Source organism: Penaeus monodon, chromosome 17 (assembly GCF_015228065.2).
Source record: "Penaeus monodon isolate SGIC_2016 chromosome 17, NSTDA_Pmon_1, whole genome shotgun sequence".
NCBI classification, from domain to species: Eukaryota; Metazoa; Arthropoda; class Malacostraca; order Decapoda; family Penaeidae; genus Penaeus; species Penaeus monodon.
In genome coordinates, this window is record NC_051402.1 from 4226997 (window position 1) to 4246996 (window position 20000).

Sequence of the window (20000 nt, forward strand, 5' to 3'; positions counted from 1 at the left end):
GGGGGAGGGGAAGCTGAGAGAGGGGGAAGGAAAAATCGGCAGACAAGAAGACGGAGGCTGGGAAAGGGAAGAGGGGATGGTGAGAGAAGAGAGGGGGAGGATGGAGAGAGTGGGGGGGGGTGGCGGGAAGTGATGGGAGGAGGAGGAGGAGGAGGAGGAGGAGGAGGAGGAGGAGGAAGTGGAGGAAAACAAGGATGACGAAAGCCATAAACTAGGGCATAAAAGAGCATAACAAGATACGGAAACAGAAAAAAAAGTGAAGAGGGGAAAAAAAAAAAAACACAAGAATGAATGAACTGGGAAAATTCGACCTGGAAGCCAAACCTTCCCGTTTTCGCCCACCCTCAAAAAAGAGAGAGAGAGAAAAAAAAAATACACATATACTTCCGGCAGGGGCTGACTGACCGAGCATCGTGAACATTCCGCCACACGCGTTGGTGCACTGGCGGCTCACGGTTACGGCTGACAAGCGATCGCAGGGGAAGGGGGGAGGGGGTTCGGGAGTGGGGTAGGGAGTAGGAAGGAAGCGAATGGAACAGAGAACAAAGTAAGTGGGAAGGGTATGGAAAAGAGGAGTGTAAGGGAACAGAAATGGGTGGGGGGTGTATCGGAAGGGGGTTTATAGGAAGGGGGAGGGGAAGAGGACGGCAGAAGGGGAGTATGGGGAGGGAAGGGGAGGGAGGAGATACCGGGGCGAGGAATGCGAGGCACTCCGTCTGAATGTCAGCGGGTTGCACCACCTGATATGCACCGTGACGAACGGGGGACTCCAGCAACATCATGGTCCTGACTCATTTGTTTCCTGCTTCTTCCTCCCTTCCTCTTCTCTTGCTTTCTTCCATAACCTTTTATAACCTATTCCTCTTTCTATTTTCGCTTTCTTCCTCTCCTTCCTCCAAACCCTTTCCACAAACTAAATCAACGAAGTAAACAAAGCAAAATACGCCAAAAGGGTAAAGGCAAACACAAACAAAAACAAAAACAAAACACTGACTCACACAGCCTGCTTGCACTGCAGCCCTTATGCACACCCGCCGTAAAACTAATTTTCCCGCGTGCCTGAGTGCCGTCATAAATCATGGCACTCTGGCACTGTATGGGAACTGCGAGAGTGACGGTTCTGGGCGTCTTGTGTGGATGGCGTTTAAGTAGCGATACTTAACTCTAATAAAGCAAGCGCTAATTATCTCTCTTAACGAACTGTAACGTAAATATTACTCATGTCACCCTGCCTGACGGCCTCACATCAGCCCCTCTCCACGCTCTGCACTTCTGTATCTCCTCACACCCACCGGCCCGTATAAGCTCCGTTCATTAAACATTAGACACCAGACCTAAACAGACATCAGACAGCAGTCCCCAGACATTTCATACACATCAGACAGCTTACCACATATCACACTAAGCCAACAGGTACTACGTATCAGGCTAAATATCACACACAAGACAACGGGCATCACACATCAAGCCAGGACTTCGCAAATCTCAAGCAAGCAAGCAAGCAACATCAGACAACAGACATCAGACAACAGACAACAGACATCAGAACATCAGACAGCACCCTTGCCAGGGATTTCTGGTCCTGAACTATTTTCCGTCGTGGTCCGCTCTGCACTCTCGCTAATCCGTTTATACGCGCTTAGCTTTTACCTGCGTGTGGGTGCGCCTTTGTCTTTTTGTCTGTGCTGTGCGTGTGTTGTGCAATAGGCGTGTGCGCGCGTGTGTCCTTTTTAATCTCTCTTCTACCTTTCTTTCTGCACTTTACTCAACTCTGTATATAATCTTTTCCATTCTTATTCCCAGTTTCTTCCCCTATCATAACATATTCTCTTAAAATTCCTTGCTTCATTTTTACGCCTTTCCATCTTTCCTCCTAACTCATTCCCTTATTTCTTCCCCCTTTATTTACTTCTGTTTTCTTTTTCCCTCTTCCTACGTCCTTTTAACCTTTCTCCCCTCTTTATCTCTTCCTTCTCCCCCTATTCCCACGCCCCTTCCATTTTCCCTTCCCCCCTTTCTCTGATTTCTCCTCTTCCTTCTTTCTTTCTTCTCTCCCTCGCCCTCCTCCTCCTTTTATTTTACCCCATCCACCCTCCCCTCTTTCACACTCCCTCCCCTTTGACCTTTCCCCTGCCTCCGTTTTCCCATTGTTTCTTGCCCGCTTTCCGCCTTGCCATAATTTCCACCTGTTCAGCTTGTTCAAGCTTTCTTCTTTCCCTCTTCCACATTCCCTTCCATGTTCTCTCCCCCTCTTCCACCTCCTATTCTTCTTCCATGTCTTATTCCCCTCTTCCTTGCCCCTCTTTCCCTTTTCCTTGCCCCTCGTTCCTCTCTCTCTTTCTTGACTTTCGTTCCGTCTTCCCCTCTTCCTTGTCCCTCGTTCCCTCCCTCTCTTTCGCGACCCTCTTCCCCTCTTCCTTGCCCCTCGTTCCCTCTCTTCTCTCTCCTCTCTCTCTCTCTCTCCTCTCTCTCTCTCTCTCTCTCTCTCTCTCTCTCTCTCTCTCTCTCTCTCTCTCTCTCTCTTGTCCCTCTTCCTCGTCCCTCTTCGAAGTCTTGTTCCCCTCTTCCTCGCCCCTTTCCCCGCGACGCAGCGCCGATTATCCAGCGCCGTCCCGCCAATCACCGGTAATAAATGCAAGGATAAAGCCGCGCCGTCTATACCGCCTGCGAACCGCAACCGCCTCTCTCGGGGACAGATTATACGTCGCAGCGCCGTTCCGCTTCTCCTCCTCAGAAATGAACGGCCCTCGAGGAAAGTGGCAGGCTAGGTGGGGAAAGGGAGGGGGGGAAACAGGAGGAGGAACACGAAAACGCAACACGCTCTCGGTTTTCCTGGAATCCGAAGCGAATGCACGCGTGAGTCTTGGTTTGGGAAAGTATAACACACGTAAAAAGCAAGCCCCCCCCCTCTTGATCCACGTCTAATAATCGGGCCTCCGCATTCCTCCAAATCCGCCAGGGAATTCATACGAAGACACTCACGTCAGGAGACTCGGGGAGGAGACGAGCAGTCACTTGGAAATTCGCCTTGACTCCGAGGCCCGCCAACGCACCGTGACCAACGCCCCCACCTACTCCCTTCCCCCTTCCTCCTCCTCCCCTCTCCCCCTCCCCTGCTTCCGCCTCTGAAACATCTCAAGCGGTGATGCCTTCCCCCCCCTCTCAACCTCCTCTCCCGCCTACCGGCTTCCCCGTCTCGTTCTCAAGATCCTGGCAAGCGCTTATCCATTTACCTGAAGACCCTACACACTTACCTACGATCATCCGGGCATCTCCTCTTCCCCCTCCCCCTGCCTCCCCTCTTCCTCCTCCTCTTTCCTCTCACGTGTCGTTGCTTCCCTCATTTGTCACTTTACTTTTAACACCTTCGTCGTTTCTCCTCTTTAACTCCTTTCCTTACTCTCATTTCCTCCCTCACTTGTCACTTCTCTTCCCTTGGGTTTTATTCATTTCTTTTTGCCTCATCGCATTTTATTTTTCCCCTTCTCGTTATTCTCTCTCCTAACTTCCTTTATCCCGCATCCTCGTTCCTCCACTTCCGTGTTATTAAACATAAACCCAGAAATTTTCAGCCTCTCGCACCACCCCTCATACCCGCCCCCCTCCCCATCTTATCTCGCCTAACTCCAAAAAGCTGTTATTAAGTGTAATCCCCAATTTTCACCTTCTTCCCTCTCCCCCTCCCCACCACCTGCCCCTCCCCACCGCCTGCCCCTCCCCTCCGCCTGCCCCTCCCCACCGCCTGCCCCTCCCCTCCGCCTGCCCCTCCCCACCACCTGCCCCTCCCCACGCCTGCCCCTCCCCACCACCTGCCCCTCCCCACCGCCTGCCCCTCCCCACCGCCTGCTCCTCCCCGTCACACTCCAATAACAAAGTCGCTCACAAACCCCCTTCTCCTTCCCCTACTCCCTCCCCCCACTCCCTCCCTCCATCTCACAGCTCAACAGCCTAAGGAAGGGATGGGGAGGGGGAGGGGGCCACACACGCACTGCTGACCTCGGCTTTGTTCCGAATAGCCGGGCCAAATTTACATCTCCAAAGAACAAAGAAAAGGAAAGAAAACGACAAAAAGAAAAAGAAAAAAAGAGAAAAACGGAGGAAAAAAAACCCCGAGCCGCAGGCAAGCGCGGGCGGCAAGCGCGGCGGCGGCGGTGGTGCGTCGTCCAGGTTAATTAGCGACCTAATCACATTTTCTGTGAGGCTTCCTAATTAAAATAACCAGCCAGGTGAAAGCGACTCCAGAGCGTCTTTCCCCTCGTTTTAAAAAGAAAATGAAGATGAGAAAATAAAGAAAAGCGGACGACACAAAGAGGTTGAACACGATACTCGTGTTGGTGAAGCCAATGATGTGCTACTGATGGCACTGGTGATTATGAAGGTGGCAGTGATGACGGTGATAGCAGTGGTGGAGGTGGAGGTGTGGTGGAGGTGGAGGTGGAGGTGGAGGGGAGGAGGAGGAGGAGGAGAGGAGGAGGAGGAGGGAGGAGGAGGAGTGGAGGAGGAGGAGGAGGAGGAGGAGGAGGAGGAGGAGGAGGAGGAGGAGGAGGAGGAGGAGGAGGAGGTGGAGGTGGAGATGGAGGTGAGGTGGTGGGGAGGGATAAAGGGATGGGGAAGAAGGAGAGAAAGGAGATGAAGAAGGGAGGGAGGTATACGAGGGAAGAGGGAAAGGAAATGGCAAGGGAAAAGGCAAGGAGAAAGAATGCCTCAAACAATCAAACAGGTGAAACAAAATGGCTGATGAGGAGACTTACAAACACATACACACACACACACACACACACACACACACACACACACACAACACACACCACACACATAACACACACACACACACACATACACACACACACACACACACACAAGAACAGGAATACATACACATAAACATAAACACACACACACACACACACACACACACACACACACACACACACACACACACACACACACACACACACACACACACAAGAACAAGAATACATAAACATAAACATAAACACACACACACACACACACACACAAGCGAAAACATCGCACAAATCACTAATTCCAGGGGTTATGGGGCGTGCAGTGTAGCCAGGCGGGGTAAAGGCCTTTCTTTTCCTCTCGGCGTTTCCCCTTTTTATTATGTTACCAACAAGGATAAAAATCCTTAAATCCTTTCAGACGAGGACGTGCGTGGGTGGGGAGTGTGAAGGGGGGGGGGGGGGCGTGAGAGGGGGGGGGGGTGAGGGGGACGGGGGAGGAGAGAGGAAAGCGGAGAAGGGAAAAGGTAAAGAGGAAAGTGAAGGGAAAATGGATTTGGGGATGTAGGATAGGGGGAAGGAAAATGAAAGTTGGAATATAGGATAATAGGAAGGAATATGTGGAATTGGGAATGAAGGTTAGAATGAAGGAAATTGAAACTGGGAACTAGAATGAAGGAATGAAAGGGGAAACTGGGAATTAATGCGAATGGAAGAAAGAGCTGGGAATGGATCGGAATGAGAGAAAACGGAATTAGGAATAAATTAGAATGAAAGGAAGGGAAATTTGGAACGAAAGAGAATGAAATAATCGGATTGAATGAAGGAAACCTGGAATTGGGAAGTGAGAGAAAATGACACTTGGAATGGAGGAATGAGTAAACGGAACAAGAAACTGGGAGGAAAGAAGTTGTGAAAAAGGGGAAAACTCAAGGAAATGGAATGGAAGAATGCGGAAGGGAAACAAAAAGGATAAAAAAGGAAAGGCAATAGAATTTTTTGGGGGAAAATAGAGAGGAAGGGAAAAAAACAGAAAAGCAGGAGGAGGGGGGGGAGCGGCAAGTATGGGAAATACAGAAAAAAAAGAAACTAAGGAAAGCTGAAAGAAAAGAGAAGGAGAGATTACAGAAGAGAAGAAGACAAGCAGAGCGACCCAAGAACCGCAAGCGACCGGCGCCACGAACTGCCGCAAGTCTCGTCTCGTCACCCAGTGTAAGGAGCTCTCGTCACTTATCGATGCTATCCTTATCTATCCCTATTTGTGGTATTATCGTTTTACGAGAATATCCCCGAAATCCGAGACCAGAAGAAAGGAGAACAGAAAAATAAACTAGCGATTCCTTTTAATTTCTTACTTGGCATCCTTCCAACAACTTCCAAAGAGGGCTGGGGAGGAGGAGTGGGGGAGGGGGACTGGGGGACGGGGAGAAGGGGGGAAAGGAGGAGGGGAGAAGAGGAGAAGAATAGGGAGGGAGAGGTCATACCTTCTTCACGACCACTTTTCTAAAAAAATTCTCATTAATATTGATACCAGGCTGAAACCTTGTAAGACTAAATCCCAAGTTTCATTTTCTTTACCAGATTACTTGTTTTCCCTTAACGCCGTTATTTTCGCCCTCCTCCACCACCACCTCCTCCACCTCCTCCTCCTCCTCCTCCTCCTTCTCATCCTCCTCCTCCTCCTCCTTCTCATCCACCTCCTCCTTCTCATCCTCCTCCTCCTTCTCATCCTCCTCCTCCTTCTCATCCTCCTCCTCCTTCTCATCCTCCTCCTCCTTCTCATCCTCCTCCTCCTTCTCATCCTCCTCCTCCTTCTCATCCTCCTCCTCCTTCTCATCCTCATCCTCCTTCTCCTCCTCCTCCTTTCTCCTTCCTCCTTCCTCCTCCTCCTTACCCCTCTTCCTCCTCTTCCTCCTTCCTCTCCTTCCTCCTCTCCTTCTCCTCCTCCTTTTCCTCCTCCTACTCCTCCTCCTACTCCTCCTCTTCCTCCTCCTCCACCTCTTCCTTCACCCCCTCCTTCCTCTTCCTCCTCCTCCTCTTTCTTCTCTTCCTCCTCCTCCTCCTCCTCCACTTTTAATCATTTTTTTCATCATTTCTTCATTGCCGCTCATTACTACAATCAATCATCGAGAAGGACTGCCACCGGCCGTACAGTGAAGTCTTAATTCCGGAAAACTTCATAATGGCACATGAGTAATCACCTCCCGAGGCTTTAAAAGGAAAGAAATCGCGAACCGGGAAAATAATCAAGGCCTTTTTTGTGGTCTGCTTGAGAACAAGGCGCCGCTAAAGTTACATTATCTGAAAACATAACTGGGAGAAGACGACTTGGCCGAGCGAGAGAGGATGGCAGGGGAGGGAGGGGGAGAGGGAGAAGGAAGGGGAGAGGGAGAAGGGAGGGGAGAGGGAGAAGGGAGGGGAGAGGGAGAAGGGAGGGGAGAGGGAGAAGGAAGGGAGAGGGAGAAGGAGAGGGGAGAGGGAGAAGGGAGAGGGAGAGGGAGAAGGGAGAGGAGAGGGAGAAGGGAAGGGAGAGGGAGAAAGGAAGGGGAGAGGGGGAAGGACGGGGAGAGGGAGAAGGAAGGGAGAGGGAGAAGGGGGAGAAAGGAGGGAAAGAGGGAGAGGAGTGTAGGAAAGAGAAAAAGAGAGGAGAGAAGAGGGGAAAAAGATGAGGAGAAAGAAAGGAGAAAAAGGGAAGAGAGGAGAAAAAAGAAGGGGAGGGGAAAGAAAGGAGAAAGGGAAGAAAGGGGGAAATGAAGTGGAGGAGTGCGTGGAAAGAAGAACATAGGGGGGACAGAGGGAAGAGAGGGAGAGGATGGGAAAATGATAGAGGAGGGCAGAAGGCAATTGAGGGGGAAATAAGGGAGGGAAGGACTGGGGAAGAGAGAAGAAAATGAGTAGGTGAAAAAGATACATGTAGAGGGAGAAAGGTAGGAAAAGGAGGGAGAATGGGAGTAAAGAGGGGGATAGAGGATGAGGGAAGAGAAAAGAGGAGGGGGGGGGGAAAAGAGAAGGACAGAAGATGGGGGAGGAGAGAGAGAGAAGAAGAGAGAAAGAGAATAGCATGAAGACGGACAAACATGAGAAAGAGGAGAAAAGGATAGAAAACCTGGACAGAGATTCTGAAGTAGAGCGAACAGAAAGCAAAGAGACACAGGAAAAAAAACTCTGAGAAACGAACATGGAAAGCAATAAACTAAACTCGGAAAAGAAAAAAAAAAAAAAAAAGACAAGGGAGGAGAGAGCACACCAAAATAACAGAAGCGGACAAATAAAAGGAGGGAAAAAAAGAGAGAACAAAAAAAAGAAGTCGGCAGTAAGATGGCGAAGTTGAGGACAACTCGCTCCCTCTCCGCGCAATAAAAAAGAACCACCAGACGTCTCTTCCTTCCATTAAATTTTTAATCATCAAAACAGTCTTTCAGTCTTCTTTCCTCTTTTTTTTCTCTCTCTCTCTTCCCGCCCAAACTTTCTTCATGTCACAGAATATAAACGCGGACTTGCTCCGGCAAAAGATAATTAATTCAGAAAGAAAGAATCGACTTTCTTAAACGAAAACAGAAATAAAAAGCCAAAAAAAAAAGAAGTCACCCCGGCGGTTCAGGATGCCAAAAAGAGGCATTTCTTTGGCCTATCTAAAGACGTCGTGCTCTGGATCCCTACTTCGCCACCCGCGGGGTAAGAGGATCTGAAGAGGGTGGGGGACAAGGGGCGAGGTGGAGGGGGCAAGGCAAGAGGACCGGGTATGGCAAGAGGACTGGGTATGGCAAGAAGAGAGGATAGGGGAAGAGAGGGTAGGGCAAGAAGAGAGGGTAGGGCACGAAGAGAGGGTAGGGCACGAAGAGGGGGTAGGGCAAGAAGAGAGGGTAGGGCAACGGCAAGAAGAGGGTGTAGGGCACGAAGAGAGGGTAGGGCAAGGGCCAGAGGAAAGGCTTGGACAAGAGCGGATAGAGCAAGAGGAGAGAGTAAGGTAAGAGGAGGGAGTAAGGCAGGATTAGGGTAAAAGGAAGAAGGGATAAGTGCAGAGGATGGGACAAAGGAAGATACCGGACTAAGCCAAGATAGAACAAGGGGAAAGGAGAGAGAAAGAGGTGGTATCAAGAGGTATGTGTGTGGAGGGGGGGGGGGAACTATAGAGGAGCAAGAGGAGGAGGAAGGTAAGAGAAGGGGAATGGAAAGCGGAGGAGGAGAAAGGCAAAAGGAGGGGAAAGGAAAGAGGAGTAGGAGGAGGGGGGAGGGGAAGGGGAGGGGAGGAAAGGGAGGAAAGGGAGGAAGGGGAGGAGGGGGGAGGAGGAGAAGGAGGAGGGAGGAGGAGAAGGAGTAGGAGGAGGAGGAGGAGGAGGAGGAGGAGGAGGAGGAGGAGGAGGAGGAGGAGGAGGAGGAGGAGGAGGAGGAGGAAGAGGAGGAGGAGGAGGGGGGGCGGTCTACGTGCTTTGGTGGCTGTCAGAACTGTCAATCCAAGGCGCTCCTGCTTCCCTCTCATCGCCAGCATCTCTATTTTTATCATCATCAATGTCGATTTCTTTCTCTTTGTTTATTATTTACGCCTATCTCTCCTGCGGATTTGTAGGTCGATTTCATTCTTTTTTATTTGTTTCAGGTTCACCTCTTTCTCCCTTCTTTCTCTACTTATTTTTTTCTCTTTTCTTTACTTCTCTTTCTCCCCATTTCGCCCTCTTTCTATCCTTAGTTCTCTCTCTCTCTCTCTCTCTCTCTCTCTCTCTCTCTCTCTCTCTCTCTCTCTCTCTCTCTCTCTCTCTCTCTCTCTCTCTCTCTCTTTCACCTTATCTGTCCTTTCTTTTTCTTTACTTGTCCTTTCTCTCTCCCCTCTGTCACTCTCTTCCTCCCTCACTTCTTCCCTTTCCCTGCCTTTCTTGTTTCCTTCCTCCCATTCCCTTCCTTTCTTCCTTCCTTCCCTTCTCCCTCTCTCTCCCCTCCTCTATCTCTCTCTTCCTCAGCCTCCCTCCCTCCCTCCCACACTCTCTCTCTCTCTCTCTCTCTCTCTCTCTCTCTCTCTCTCTCTCTCTCTCTCTCTCTCTCTCTCTCTCTCTCTCTCTCTCTCTCTCCTTCTTCCCTCCCTCCCTCCCACACTCTCTCTCTCTCTCTCTCTCCTTTCTTCCCTCCCTCCCTCTCTCCCTCCCTCCTCCCTCCCTCCTACCTGCCTCGCCAAGAGGTCGCGTGCACTAGGGTGACATGATTCCGCCATGGGAGCAGAGAGCTACAAGGATAATCACACACGCACATCCTCCTCGGTCCTCTCTCACTCTCCCTCATTTACCTCTTTCTCTTGCTGTTCTATAATCCCTCTTTTCTATTCCTTCGTTTCATTATTCATGGTTCGTCTTCTTTATCTTACTCTCATTTAATACTTGTATTTTTGCCCATAAATATGTCCCATGTTTTATGCTTTTGGCTAGCCTCTTTCACCCTTAATTATTCTCTTCTCCCTCCCTCCCTCCCCTTGTCTCCCTCCCTATCCCTCTCCCTCTCTTCATTCCTTATCCTTAACTCCTCTCTCCATGGCTCTTATCCATCGTGCATCCCCTCCCCTCCTCTCCTGCCACTCAATACTCCTAAATTTAGTGGCCACAACGATGACGAATCGGATCCCAATTTGGGTCATGCGCAGAGAGCAATACAGTAATAGACTCAGAGACAGACACATATATAAACGCACGCAGGGACACACACACTATCTTTCACAAGGCCTCTCTCTGTCCCTGTCTCTGTCTCTAGCTCTGTCTCTAGCTCTGTCTCTGTCTCTGTCTCTGTCTCTGTCTCTGTCTCTGGCTCTGGCTCTGGCTCTGGCTCTGTCTCTGTCTCTGGCTCTGTCTCTGGCTCTGGCTCTGTTTCTGGCTCTGTCTCTCTCATGTTCATTCTCCATGACTGTCCGGTACAAACACCTGCAGAGCCGTTTCTCTTTTCCTCTCCATTTCCCTCCCCATTCCTTACCAATCCCTTTTTCCCTCTTTGCCATCTTCCTTCATTCCCTCTCCATCTACCTCCGTGCCCTTTCTCCTTTCTCCTTTTCCCCCTCACCCTCCTCTTCCCACTCCCTTTTTTATTTCCTTTCCCTCTTCCCTCTCCCTCTCCAGTTCCCTCCAACCTCTCCCTTCCCCTCGCTTGCAAACAAGCAGGGCCGAGCACAGGGCCAGCTCGAACGGCATCGGCCTAAGGGCTCAACCAAGCAGCGGCAATTCAAGGCGAAAAATTACTTCCCGGCGTCGTCACAGCGTGGACAAGGTCAGGTAACAGTAACACGTCAGAGTCACGTAACTCTGCGGAAAGCGGGAGAGATAGGGGGGGAGGGGAAGGGGCGAGGGGGGAGGGAAGGGGGCTGGGGGACGGGGGGAAGGAGGGAGGAAAGGAGGGGAGGAGGAAGGGGAGGAGGAAAGAGGGAGGGAGGAAGGGGAGGAGGAAGGAAGGGGAGGAGGAAGAAGGGAGGGAGGAAGGGGAGGAGGAAGGAGGGAGGGGGGAGAAAGAGGAGAGGTAGAGGGTATGGAGAAGGAGGAGAGGCGGAGGGGTTGGAGAGGGGTATTAAAAAAAAAAAAAAAAAAAAAGGGGGGGGGGGGAGTAGGAGAGGGAAGGGGTAAGAGAGGGGGGGGAGAGGAGGAGAGGGAAGGGGGTAGGAGAGGGGAAGAGGAGCGCGTAGGGGTGGGGAGGGGAGGGGAGGAGAAGGAAGGATGAGAGAGGAGGACTAGAGAGAACGCAGGGGGGTGAACGGAATGTAGGAGAGGATGAGGGAAGAGGAGGAGATGTGGGAGACGTGGAGTGTTCGGGAGAGGAGAGAGGAGAAAAGTGGGAGAGGAGAAAAGTGGGAGAGGAGAATAGTGGGAGAGGAGAAAAGTGGGAGAGGAGAAAAGTGGGAGAGGAGAAAAGTGGGAGAGGAGAAAAGTGGGAGAGGGGTATGAAGGAGAGGGGGTAAGGTGTTGGGGAGAGGGAAGAACAAGAGGGGATAGGGGGAGAAATGGAAGGGGGAGTAGATGGGAAGAGGGGGAATGGATTGAGGAGGGGAGCCACGGTGAGTCAGGAGGGGGAGAGGGGAGAGAGAAGAGGAGGAGAACCAAGAGGAGTCGGTGGGGAGGGGAAAGAAGAGAGCTTAAAATAGTTTCTATGTTTACTTTCTTCATCTTGCCTATCCGTACTTAATTTGCAATAACCAATGAAATACACGATTCACTGGTTATTTTGACTACGGTTAAATGAAAAATCAAGCTTAAAATTTGACATGCCTCCTAAAAGACTGATAAGCACCAATTAAATAAAAAATAAATATAAATGAAAACCATGTGAATTCGTTCCGGCATCAATTAAGTAAAATATAAGGGACCTAAACCCTCAACTTGTACAATCCCCCCCCCCCCCACCACACACACACGGTACGCGCACATAAACAAGCCAACGAGCAAATCGCCGCCAGTACCTGCACCGACTCAAGAGTGAGGAATGTGTACGTAAACAAAACACACGCACGTGGGACCGCTGCGTCCAGCTGCAGACCGCGATAACGACGCATAAGAACGACCACGCGTGTCCGCCGAGCGACCAACCACAGCTCGTCCTCCTCCTCCTCGCACTGCCTCCCTGGCCCCCCTCCTTCGACCTCCTCCCTGGAACTCCCCCTTGCATCGCCTCCCTGGACCTCCCCCTTGCATAGCCACCTTGGGTCTGCTCCTTCGACCTCCTCCCTGGACCTCCTCCTTGGACCCCCCGCCCCCCCTTGCACCGCCTCCCTGGACCTCCTTCAACCTACTCCTTGGACGTCCCCCTTGCATCGCCTCCCTGGACCGCCTCCGCAAATGTGACCGACGTTCCAATAAGGACGACCGGTCGCCGAAGCCGCTTATTAGCCGATGGGCCGCTAATTGACGCAGCACCTGGATTACCTCTTCTGCTACAGCCTCGTATCCTTTTCTTTCCATCGTCTCTTCTTTCCTCTAAATTTTAATGATTTGCGTCTGTCTTTCCTCCCCTCTTTCCACAATGTATATGTATATGTACACGTGTATATAATATACATATATAATATATACATGTGTGTGTGTGTGTGTGTGTGTGTGTGTGTGTGTCTGTGTGTGTGTGTGTGTGTGTGTCTGTGTGTGTGTCTGTGTGTGTGTCTGTGTGTGTGTCTGTGTGTGTGTCGGTGTGTGTGTGAGTGAGTGAGTGAGTGAGTGAGTGAGTGAGTGAGTGAGTGAGTGAGTGAGTGAGTGAGTGAGTGTAGTTAGATAACCTTCCTATCTTTTTTCTTGCTCCCTCTATCACTCCCATTCTCCTTCAATCTCTCTCTCTCTTTCCCTCTCTCTTTCATCACCCTCTTTAGCTCCCTTTCTCTCCCCTTTTCCTCCCATTCCTTCCTCTCACTGCTTTCCTTAAATCCTCTTTGCTCATCTTCCCTATTGGGAAAACTACCAGAAAGTGATTAGTGAGGAAAGAAAAAGAGAGGAAACAGGAAAGAAGAAAGATGAAAAAGGAGAAAGAAGAAAAAGAGAAATAAGAAAGAGAAAGGAGAAAAGAGGATACAGAGAGAAGGCGAACACGTAAAAGTCTCCGGGCGAATAGAAGAGAGAAGAGCGAATCTAAAATTAACGTCTGGTTCATCTCCGACTTCCCTCCACGTGTTCGCCCCGACATATAAAACTAAAATTAGAGACAAATAAACAAATGAGGCTTATTCTTGCGTCTGAAAGGGAATCGTAAGAGAGATTTGCTGTTTATATTTTTTCTACCTATTCATTCACTTCAATTCATCTATTCATATCTATTCACTTACTTATTCTTGTTTAAACAAATATTTATTTATCTATTAATTTATTTTCACCTCATTTTTTCTCCCACGCGTTCGTGCATTAGTTAGCTATGAAAGGAAGTAGGTTGGTAGATAGGCCGGGAAACCTACATACAAGTCCTCCTATTTCATGCTTTAAGATCTGCATTTCCAGCGAGGGACCTGCTACCTCGCATTCCAAACACGTTTTAGCGGAAGAACGTCTCCGTAAAGAAGTCCCAATCCTACCGTTAGTCCGGCCTCTTGGCAGTAACCTTCCTCTGATGAATTCTTAGCCCATGTACCTCTTCACCCTTCTCCCCGATCTGCTTTAGAGCGCAAGCAAGCAAGCGAGACTAATCGGTCGGTTAAACTAAAACCTCTTCTCTCGGATCTTGAACATATTCGTTCTCTATCTCCCTTTCCTTCTCCCTCGATCTCCCTTTCCTTCTCCCTCGATCTCCCCTTTCCCTTCTCCCTCGATCTCCCTTTCCTTTTCCGTCTATTCTCTTATTTCAGCTATTCTTGAGCTTGATAAAACATTAAACCGTGAATGCCTTGCTTTGACTTAATGTATTCTGAAAAAAATTAATTGCAATTGTTGCATTTATTCATTTCTTAATTCACTTATTCCATTCACATTTATCATTTTCCCAACAAAACGTAATATCCCAAGCCCTTCCTCGCGAGATACGAAGACACTAATCAGAATTAAAAATGCTTGTACAATTTCCAAAAGAATAAAATCCATTTCCCCAAAAAAGTTAAATCAACAACGTGAGGAACCGATGTAAAAAAAAAAAAAAAAAATGACGATCGTAAACCTTCCCGAACAACAAGCCAGACAGGCATGAGGTCGCGAGGACAAATAAAGGAGGGAAAGGAAGGAGAGCAAGAGAAGGGGGGGGGGAGGGAGGGAGAGGGAGAAAGAGAGGGAGAAAAAGAGAGAGAGAGAGAGAGAGAGAGAGAGAGAGAGAGAGAGAGAGAGAGAGAGAGAGAGAGGGGAGAGAGAGGAAGAGAGAGAAGAGAGAGAGAGAGAGAGAGAGAGAATAAGAGAGAGAGAAAATGAGAGAGAGAAAATGAGAGAGAGAGATGCGAGGCAGGAGGAGAAGCTGAGAAAGAGAAAGGGTTCGCGAGGCCAGCGGAAGAGCAGAGCAGAGGGGCCGTGAAGCCTCCAAACCACAATGGGAGGAAGAAGCCGCCGGTTTCCAATGCTTTGAGAGGAAGAGTGGGTGTGGGCGTGAGGGTAGGGGTGGGGGTGGGCAGAGAGGGTGGAGGGTGCTTGAGGGAAGAGATGGAGGGGAGTCGTGTTTACAAAGCCTTGTGAATGGGCGTAGATGGGGCGCCGTTAGCTTGTTATGTTATAAGCCAGAAATCATGGGCGAGGGGAGGGAGGGCGTTGAAGGTGGGTTGTGTACACAGCGTAAATTAAGAGGAAATATTCGGAAATAAACGAGGGAGAAGAACGTACCGGTAAGGAGAAGGAAGAGGAGGCGAAGTGGAAGAGGATGAGGGTGAGGATGGAGGAGAAGAGGAACGCGAGGGGGGGAAAGAGTGAAGGGAGGAAGAGGAGGGGAAGGAGAGGGGAGTTGGAAAAGAAGGAAACGGAGGAGGAAGAAGCAGAAAGGAGGGAGGGGCTGGAAGAAGAGGAAAAGGATGAGGCAGAGAAAGAAGGATGAGGCAAAGAAAGAAGATGAGGCAGAGAAAGAAGATGAGGCAGAGGAAAAGGAGGAGGAAGAGGAGGGAGGAGGACGAGGAGGAGGAGAAGGAGGCGAAGGAGGCGGGGAGGACGACGAAGAGGAACAGGAGGCGAAGGAGGAGGAAAAGGAGACGAAGGGGCAGGAAAAGGAAGCGAAAAAGGAGGAAAAGGAGGCGAAGGAGAATCAGGAACAGGAGGCGAAGGAGAATCAGGAACAGGAGGCGAAGGAGAATCAGGAACAGGAGGCGAAGGAGAATCAGGAACAGGAGGCGAAGGAGACGGAGCGCAAGAGCCTCCAGCAATTTCTCGAAGACGTCCCTCAGGAAACGAAAACGGAAGCGATAATAACAGCTATCATGAAAACGACAAATGAAAAAAAGGCAAATGATAAAGGACAAAAGAAAAAAAAAGAGACAAAAAATGGGAATACACAAAGGCCACGGTGAATGGCATCGCCACCATCGGCAGAGTGGGCCCCGCATGAAGAATGGCTCTGCAACTGGCGCTATCAACGTCAACGCAAATTGCAACATTGCACAGCGAGGGAGACAAGGAGCGAGAGTGCAATGTGAAGAACGCTGAGGCCATCTAGGGGGGGGGGGAGAGGGGGGAAGGGAAGGATGAGGAAAGGGGAAGAAGGGAGGGAAGGAAGGAGGAAGGGGAATAAGGAAGGAGGGAAGCAGGGAAAGAGGAAAGGAGGAAAGAGAGATAGGGAGGAAAGCGGTGGGTAGAACAGAGAAGGTGAGAGAAGAGCAGATAATGTAAGGGTAGGTAAGAGGAGAGAAAACAGAAGAAACGAAAAGTAAACAAAAGAAAAGAGATAGAGAAAAAAGACAGGGCTGGAATAAAGATAAGAAAGGAAGGGGAAAGATGAGAAGGGAGGAAAGTATAGTGAAAAAAAAGGGGAGAAGAGAAAAGGGGAAAGAAAGGAAAGAAACGAGGGGAGCAACAGAGGCAAAGATGCAGGCAAACAAATAAACAGACATACCAACAGATAGAGAAACAGAGGAGAAAATGAGAGAAGAAAGAGAGAAATATAGGGAGGGGAAGGAGAGAGAGAGAGAGAGAGAGAAGAGAGAAGGAGAGAGGAGAGGAGAGAGAGATGAGAGAGGAGAGAGAGAAGAGAGAGAAAGAAGAGAGAGAGAGAGAGAGAATGACATGAGATATAGAGAGAGAGAATTTCAAGAGAGAGAGAGAGAGAGAAGGACAAGAGAGAGAGAGAGAGAGAGGAGAGAGAGATGAAGAGAAGGAGAGAGAGAGAAGAGAGAGAGAGAGAGAGAGAGAGAGAGAGAGAGAGAGAGAGAGAGAGAGAGGGGGGGGGGAGAGAGAGAGAGGGAGAGAGAGAGAGAGAAACTCGAACGTGGAGAACATCTCCCTCGTACTTAAGCGGACGCCATAAATGACGGGAACAGGGCGAGGCGCAAGGCGAGAAGCCGGCATAACACGCAGACCAAGACAGCGCCTTCCATTCGTGTTTCAAGACAGCTATTTAGACACAGTTTCACTATTACAGCCAAGAGGAACATTAAACAGGCGTGGCGACAGAGCATGAGGGCGTGGGCGCGGGCGGGCGTGCGTGGGCCGACGTTGGCATTGTAAATGGAACGAAAATACGGATACAACAGCCACACTTATAGCACTTACCACCTCCTCCTCCTGCTGTTGTATCCTGTACAAGCAGCCAGGTGGACGAAAGGGGATGCTGCATTCTCGATAACCTGCCCTCACTGGATAAAGAGAAACCTTTAATTGGCAAATTCGCCGCAAAACCTCCTTGCAAACCTCATTCAGCGCCGCCAACCCGCCCTGTGAAACCTCACCACCCACAAATCAGAATATCATGCACGACCGCGGTCTCTCATCCTCGCCGCCTCCCCGCTCACTGCATGACCTCCACCTTCGACCTCACAGGTTACGTTTCCCGGAAGTGAAACCCGCCAGGCCATCGCGTGGCATCTTCATCGCAATCCACATTCTACCTTCCTTCTTCCCCTCTACCTTATATACCCTTTCCCTCTCTTCTTTCACTATGCCCGCCCCTTCTCCCTTTCCCTCACGCTTCTCCTTGTCACTTTCCCTCACTTTGCCTCCCCCAACCCCTTCTCTCTCTCCCGCACTCTTCCTCTCCCGCTACCCCTTCTCTCTCTCCTTTACCCATCCTTGGCCCCTCTCCATTCTCCCTCTCCCTCACTGTTCCTCTCCCGCCCTTTTCAATCTCCCTCTGTTTTCATCTTCTCCTTCTCCTTCTCCTTCTCCCTCAGTCTTCTCAGGGGGAAAAGGGAGAAGAGGGGGAAAAGGGAAGGGTAAACGAAGGAAAAGAAGAAGGGTGAAAAAAGAAGAAAAAAAAAACGAGATGGAATGAGAGGGAGATGACAACGAATAAAAAGGAGACGAGAGTTTGAGACGGAAAAAAACAGCCAACGTCGGGAACTCAAAATAACAGCAAAGAAGAAGCAAAAATAACCCAAAGAGGTCAAAGAGCAGGCGACGGAAGGCTCCGTGACCTGCAACCGCCGAGTCAACCACGCCCCCTGCGACCGAAAATCCGTTAATGGCGACACGACGGCACCTGCTGTTCCCGGCGAAGGACAAGGCCGCGATAAGGGCTTTCGCGCGCCGCCTGCCAGGATCATCGCCTCCTGCCGGCGCCCGAATCCTATTAACGACGTCATCATCTCCTTCCCGGTGACGTTACTAATCGCTGCGGCCGTTAATTCTTAAATTGCTGTCATCACCGTAACTGTGTAAGTGATTCTATTGCACTCCTGGCGTCGGCAAATGGGTACGTTTATATCAATTAGTAAATGTCAACATCCTATCAGTGAAATTGGCAAATTCGAATTCTTGCTCAAGCGACAGTTCTTCACTTTCTAACGCCTGGTATCTCGCATCACAGACTCCCCAAGAATGAGGGACCGAAGTCAGCTAGAATTCTAATAAAGAGTCCTTACAAAAGCCGAACGGTCGCTTATAACAAACAGGCCTATCACAACCTCTCTTTTCGAAACAACAATGCAAATCCCACTACAATATAAATAACAGAAAACTAAACCCAATGCCGATTCCATCATTATAACTACTCATAACTACCCTCAAGTATGAGCCAACACGACCTGCTACCATTATCACCGTCATCACAGCCACCCCATAACAGCTGGAAATACAGTGACCCCTAATACAACTAATACAAAGTACAGCCAACACCCTCGCATGCCACCGCAAACCTACGCTACAAATAACTACCACCGCAACCGCGACCACAACCAACCCCATCCTCTGCCCAACAGCGAGACCGGCGCCCCTGCAACGACACCGCACGCCCTCATCAAAGGCCTACCCGGCACGCCCCCACGCCCCCCTCCCCCCGTCTTCTGCCGGTTCGTGTGACGCCCCTGTTTACGGCGGGCCGAGTTTATAATGTGATAAAGCATATATAGTCCGGGGGAGCAATTAGCAACATAATCCCAGCTTAATGGAAATATGTTGTTGTGGGGAGTGGTAGGGTGGGGGTGGGTTTCGGAGGGAGGGAGATGGGGCTGAAGGGACGGGAGGGAGAGGGGAAAGAGAGGGAGGAGGGAGAGAGAGGGAGGGGAGAGGGAGGGGAGAGGGAGGGGGAGGGGGAGGGTGGGGGAAGGAGAGGGAGAGGAGAGATATATGAGGGGTATAAATGAAGGAGAGAAAGAAGAGAGAATGTAAAGGGGAGGGTTTAAGAGAGGTGGATGGGTACAACGCCAGAAGAGAGGAAAGGAACGGATGGGAAATGGCATGAAAGTGAGAAAAGATAATAAAGAAAGAAAAAAAAAAACATACCCATACCCGCCACTCTTCGCTCAAGACATGGCAGTGGCAACATGAAAAATGCAACACATTCAGTTTACTAATCAACACTCCATTCACTTCCCCGGGTCTGAAATCCTTTTCTCTGTTGCGTAATACAAAGTAATAAAGTGCTCCATTCAAGGATAAAGTGGTTTACTATGTGCTGCTGGGGAAAGGGAGGAATAATAAGCCAGGGAGACAACAGAGAAGCGTAACAGAGAAGAGGGGGGGGAGGGGGGAGGGGGAGATGAATCAGAGGAGGGGAAGGGGAAGGAAGGAGGACAAGGGGGAAGACGGAAGGGGGGAAGAGGGAGAGAGAGGGAAGGAGAACAGGAAGAAAGAAAATATAAAGGAAAGGAGACGATAAGAAGAGGAACACAGAGAGAGAGACAAAAGAAGAGGAAGAAAAAAAGAAAAGTAGAAGAGAAGAGAAAAAAGATGAAAAAAAAAGAAAGAGAGAAAGACAAAAGAATAGAAGAAAGAGAGAGAGAAAGAGAGAGAGAGAGAAGAGAGAAAGAGAGAGAGAAAAGAAAGAAAGAAAGAGAGAGAAAAGAAAGAAAGAGAGAAAAGAAAAAAAGAGAGAAAAGAAAAGAAAGAGAGAAAAGAAAGAAGAAAGAAAGTAAGAATGAGAGAAAGAGAAACAATCATAGGTAGAGAGAGAAAAGGAAAAATCATGCAACCTTTAACAAATGCAATGCGTGATGCGGGGCATTGCACTGTTAGGACAAACTGTTTATTACTCATCATACAAAGATCAATATTAACGTAGCGGTTCGTGGGCTTAACACAGTCACGGCCTTACGTCATCCCCGAAGTATAAAAACAAAAACATCAAAGTTAGACGTAGATTTAAACATTACGTCACAGCCCCCCCCCTCACCCGGCACCCTCTCGTGAGCCCGCATTCACCCACCCTGTTCAACGCCCACACCTGGCCGGCTTAATCAACACGCCCACTTACCTGTATTTCATAAGG

At 49.8% G+C, this 20000-nt stretch overlaps 1 protein-coding gene across 1 annotated transcript in view; it reads right to left on the reverse strand.

Annotated features, from left to right (window-relative positions):
• Positions 1–20000, reverse strand: part of LOC119583485 (RILP-like protein homolog) — a 45136-nt gene that overhangs the window by 20828 nt on the left and 4308 nt on the right. The window lies entirely within an intron of this gene.